Consider the following 6,000-nt stretch of genomic DNA (forward strand, 5'->3'; position numbering starts at 1 on the left):
CTTGCGTGTCTCATTAATGCAGTCTCTGATGCACAGCACTGAAGTTAAAGCATTTACAAATGGGACACTTACACGGTCTAAAGGGAAGACTACAATGACTCCATCAGTTAATGGATTTCCTCCAGATTTGATTGCCCGTTAAGCGCTCTGAGCATAATCCTTTTCTTTTCACCAGCGCAGAGATGAACTTTTTCCATGTGTGATTGGTTTGAGCCGCTCTTGATTAGGTTGCAGCTTCTTGGCTGTTCTTTCACTGAGCAGATCTTGGTGCGTTTGCTGTGTGACTTCACCTTTGTGCCTGCGCATTCTTCTGTCCCCTCAGTAACCTTGTTTGTGGAGATGAGGGCGGGGGGGGGGATGAGTGTTTTAGCATGAGTGTTTTGGGGTAATTAAAAGTGGGTTTAGGCGTTCCTAAAAGCACTAACAAAAACACAAAGTAGAGGGTTAAAGGGCATCAGTGGCTCCGCTCCAAAAAGGCTTTTCAGATTCTGGAGGGTGAAAAGTAGGAAGGTGGCTATTAAGGAGATAATAGTGAAAAACTAACGGCATCTTGAGTAGTATTTCCTCGGGTTTGGCAGTCATTTATAGAGGTTATCATAAGGGTGCACTCAACAAAGCTACTACGGATGTCTGGGAACATAGCCCCATTGAAGTCGCACAGGGCAAGAAACATGAGCTGTCAGATTGTCAGAAAGATTGCAAACAAACAAACAGTATAGCAGGATTTTCTAAACCACTTTATTTGGCGATGAAACTGCTGCACCCAAAAGCGGCACAATAATCCCTGTAATAAAACAGTGCGTGCAAACTGTTCACACAAAACTTTTTCAACTCATCTTCGGGTTTTCTGTAATTTTACGCCCTGTTGAATTTGCCAGAATGACGGCCAAAGCAAGCACGCTAGAACCCAAGTTTCTTAAGCCAGTATTTCCCTTTATTCCTTCGCATTCAAAGTTTAAACACTGACACTAAAGTGCAGTTTTTCACAGCTCTAAAGATGGACCAGATGGGGACGTAGGAAGGAAGAGAAAAAGGAGGCGGGCCCAGGCAGAACCAAGCAGAGGATTTACATGACCTCCTCCAGGGCTTGCTCTGCATGTCTCCAGATTTTTGTGCAGTAAATAGCCTCACTAAAGTCATTACTTTCTTAATTGGACCAGTTCAACATGTTTTCTCAAAGTCTTAAGTAGTTTATGATTCAAAGACACAAACACTAAGCGCAGTCGTTTCCCCCCTGCCTAGCCTCGGGGCGACAGGCCTGTATGCCATGTGAGGAAGCAGGAAGACACCTGTGTCACATTTCCCATGATCCCTGATTACAGCAGGCAGCGGTGTGCCTGCTCTAATGACTGAATTGTAGTCAGCTTATTGTGTCCTTTGGGTCCAATCTAAGATTCAAGTATAATAGACAGCCATGTCCTTTTTGAGCCTCTCCAAAGACACCACAGGGTTTAGCAGGGAGATGGGATGATAATTAGAGGGTGCACCAGTAGGACACTGACAAGAACCAAAAAGAGAGTTCATTCCTCCTCACTGATCCCTACAGCATTCGTGTGATTTGAAATTGCATGTGAATAGGCAAGCTGAGCTGCAAACAGCAGGAGTTTTCTGAGCTTCAATAGCCCCATGCATGATATTTGCTGTACGTTGTAATGCAATGTTTTCTGCACATTGAAAGGAAGTTGGAGGCACGCTAGTATGACTGAATAGAAACAGAGGTCCCGTCTGGGAATCCATTCTTTTGATTTACTGGGACAAGAATTTCCATGTAAGTAGAATAAAAAGCTTTCACTCACATAAATGCAATTCAATCCCCTCACTTGTCCTGACAAAGATGAATAGTTGGCGATAGCCGACTTTTAATCAAGGCTTAAGGATACTGAATGTGTCACAGCGTGTGCCAGCAGACCACTCTGGAAGATCAATATGAGATTTGGATCTTTTTGCTAATGAAATTGCATGGCTTGATTATTTCAGTGTGCTTGAAGTTGAAGTAAAAAAAGAAACTTGTGTAAAAAGATCCTGATGCCGCGGTGGCAAACAAAATTACAAATAAAGTTTCCACATCTACCAATTCTGAGCAATGGTGACACCACCTTGAAAAACTGTGCTGATCATTTAATCACAATGGACCAGGTTCCTCTGAGCTCCTTGGGGAAGTCCTCCTGCACACTTGGCTTGGCTGCGTCACCTGCACAGTTGAAGAAGGAGGCATGGGATGCATGGAAAGTGTGAATGTTTGATGCACCGGTGGCTGTGGCGGGACCTTTCCGTGCCTCTCTCTTATTATTTGGCAGGACCAGGAGCCCCTGCGTGGGGGCCACCCCCTCTGACATCAGCGGGGCCCCGCAGCCCTGGGAAGTTGAGCATGTGAGCTTCCCCAGGTCATTAGGGAGAGGCTTGAAAAGACTGTCACCAGGAAGGAGATAAGCCGCGAGGGGCGCAGTAATAAGGCCCTGAATAATAGCCCCTCTGTAGAGAGCCACTGAGGACACAGACCCAGGGATTAAAGGGAGACTGAAAAGGAGAAAGTCAATGGACCTCCACAAAAATATGAACCAGAGCGCCGGTGAATGGTGGGGGGAGTTATCAGCATTCTGGGGGCTCCTTCTCTGGGCCCCATCAGGCTCAAGGAGAAGGGAGGTGTTCTGTGTTTGGAGTCTCTTCTGGGATGAGACTGGCAATTTTAAAACAAGGAATTTCTGCTGTGTTGGCATGTAGCGTTAAAGACGCCTTAAAGAACCTTAGCTTCTCATGTCCTTGCTGACCCTGCAGGTTGTGATGCTCAAATCTCAGAGTTTCTCTGCAGGATCTTTTCCGCTGCAACTTGCACGCATTGTTTGCCAACCCTCAAGAATATTATTAAGCATGTATTCTATATGTGCATTGTACTGACGGTTTGCATGTGGGTGTATTTATCTTAGTCCTCTGACTGCATGTGAAATCTCACAGTAAATGTTAATGATGTTAACATGTCTTTGTTCCCCCTTATTGGTTTGTCTTGATAAACCCTTTTTGCCCACATGAATTCCAGATTATTTGAATGGGGAAACAAATCAATATTAGCTAAAACAATATTTGCAAAGAGTTTTTACTCTGGAAAGTGAAATGTATAGTTAATGGGATTCTGTATTTAATTGTCTTTTTCAGAGTATGACTCAAGCCATAGTTATCCTTCAACAGGTTACTTGTTGCAGGTGGAATTCGGGATAAATCCATACTGAATGTCTTTTTTAGATGGAAATCGCTTTCCAACCTCAGGGCCTGTTCCTGAGGCTGTATTGATCCCCAAAGCGAATGCAGATTCTCAGACTTTTTAGGCAACTTCCCTTTTAGGTGCATGGTTTGTAACATAAACCTAATTTGGCTAATTCTGCTAATGTGGCTCCAAGCCAAGGAGAGTAAACATCACAGAGCAATTTTTGGGGACACCAAATAAAACAGTCGGGGGGGGCTTATTGGGAGTCGCTCACAAGGAGGTTGCTGCAACTGATGAATTGCCAAGTAATTAGGTCATTCCCTTCAACGCACACTATCTGAATCAATTTCCGATCTCACCGCAGTGCTGTGCAGATTCCCATAATGTGAGCCACATTGTCAGATGCTGGGAACAGTAATACGAAGCAGACACGTGAGGCTTAACCCAGGTGGGCCCGATTGCATCTGCTAGAGCCATGAGGGCTCTTTCAAGGTTGCCCTTCAACCTTACAGAACGTATATGACACACAAAGACAGAGTCAGACATAAACACTCTCTGTTAAATGACTGATAGCCTAGCAGGAACCATATAGAGCTGCACATCGTGCCTCAAGCCTGGGATTGTTATTCCTGCAGTGACACACATTATACCCAAGCCTAAAAAACACAAACAGGACTTAAACCCTACCAATACACCAGATTTTCAACACCCACTTTCCATGGTTACCCAATTCTTAACTGTACAAGTGAAGGCTGGCCGACAAGCGAAGCCTGCCCCTTTCACTCCAACACTCCAGTCCAAGAAGTCTGTTAGCAGAGCCCCTCCAGAATCAACCTCTCTCCTCACCCCACTGTCACCTCCCACACAGCTGCTTGCCGCCACATTGTCCCCCCATCATTGTCAATGTCACTGTCACCACCATGCACAACATGGGCCCACCCTACTGCTAACCTTTCCTCTCACCAAGCTTGTCCCCTGGGGTTTTAGCTGTCGATTGTTCTGGGACACGGCTGCGGGGCTGAGTGGCGAATCAAAGCCCTGCTCTCCCGCAGCAGGGGACCCCCTCGACTCTGGCTTGCTGTGGCTGTTCGGCAGCCCACAGCAACCAGACTTCATTCCCTAGATCTCTGCTTTTAGGAACCCTGCCACTCCCCCCAATCCCCAGCCCTAAGCAAGCCCAGAGAGACAGGCAGGTCTGTGAATAGGCTCTAAGACTGAATGGGCATTTCTTCAGGCAAGGCTAATGGGTGGTCCCTTTACCTCGGGATTGGACTGCATGGAAGCAGCCCATCCAAAAGAGCTCTCATGCAATGTCACCTCGAACAATAATCGGCAAAAACGCTCCAGAGTTTGGACTTCCTGGAAAGACATTTACTTTGCCCCGTTTCTTTTTGTTGAAGGGATTTTCAAAGGGCAGCTCTTGCTGAGTAGGGAAGCTGTCTTGAACTCAACACCCCTCAGCTTTTCTCTCTTTCACCCTTCCTCTTTCTTTTCTCCCCCTGCCTTTGTTTGCTCAAGAGGTGTCGAGGATAAAGGTGTCTTTAACTTACAAAGCCTTCTACCTGACAATTTGTCCATCACTCACATGCGACTTGTCCAGTTAGTTGAAGTAGATGCATTTATCCATTCCCCATATTGTTCTGTTCTGCTCCCTGTGTCTCTTTAAAATGTCAGCATTAGATCTTCTTTCAAACACTTATTTGTGCACATACGGTGGCCTCGGTGCACACAAGTTGTTGCGTGAGCTTCAGTGCAGGTGAGTGCGCGCTTTCCGCGGCTTGTGTTGTGCAAACAGACTCTGTGGAAATGCAGCAGGGCCTCTGACGGAACAACGCCAGGCAGATCTATGTCTGTCATCTCATTCGTGGGACACAAACACACACACACACACACAAATGCAGAGCGCTGACACCGGCTGCATGTAAAGGCGCCTTTGATCAGAGCTTCCCTCAGATCTTCAGCAGCTTCCCTGCCATTTAGACCTGTTTACACAACTTCAAGCTCTAGCAAGGAGAGGGACAATACCTGGAACACACATTTAAGGAGCTGGGGAAGATGTATAGTGGAGGGCATATTTAACTTTGAGTTAGTCCTATTCAGTCTTCAGTTCATCCTTATCAATCCCGTCGACATGATTGTTGTTATGTTCTGCTCATCCTGCCTTGACTTTCCCTTTTCCTCTCCTTTTTATTTCCCCTTTTGTTGCTTTGTTTTTTTGATGTGGTCTTTCTATTGCTAGTCTTAGAACACATGATCTTATAAGCCCCTACTAGCATGTCAGTTTACATGCCAACCAGCTACACAGTGTTTTATGGGCTGCAGCACTCAGATGGATACCACTTAAATGCATATAAAAAATCATCCAAGGTGGATGTATGGGAGATCAGAGCCCTTAGGAAGCTGTGATGACCACGTGCTGAGCTCTTACAGCAGCTCACAGCCGCTTGATGGGGGTAGGGGGCTAAATGAAACCCACCTGGACTGGGGCTAATCCCCCAAACACTATCCTCCACCCCGGGACCGCGTCATGGACTCATGCCACAGGATTTACACAGGTTTGGATTTGAAACAGGCCTCTGAGGGTGTTTTTTTTTTGGATGGTGGTGGTGGGGAAGAGGGAGGAACCGATTCTTGTGAGTCCCTGATGCCATGAACCTGCTGAAGGTCATGGCTCCTTCAGACTGCAGATCAGTGTTTGTCCTGTTGGAGGATGTTGATGAGTGATTTATTTGCCATTATAAAATGTTTTTCATTTCCAACCTTGATTTCCCAGCGTCTGTTCTGGATCATGAACTTGTGAT

The sequence above is a fragment of the Semicossyphus pulcher genome, unplaced genomic scaffold (assembly GCF_022749685.1).
Source record: "Semicossyphus pulcher isolate SPU_LCO1_2020_fin unplaced genomic scaffold, fSemPul1.0.p SCAF_8, whole genome shotgun sequence".
Lineage (NCBI taxonomy): Eukaryota > Metazoa > Chordata > Actinopteri > Labriformes > Labridae > Semicossyphus > Semicossyphus pulcher.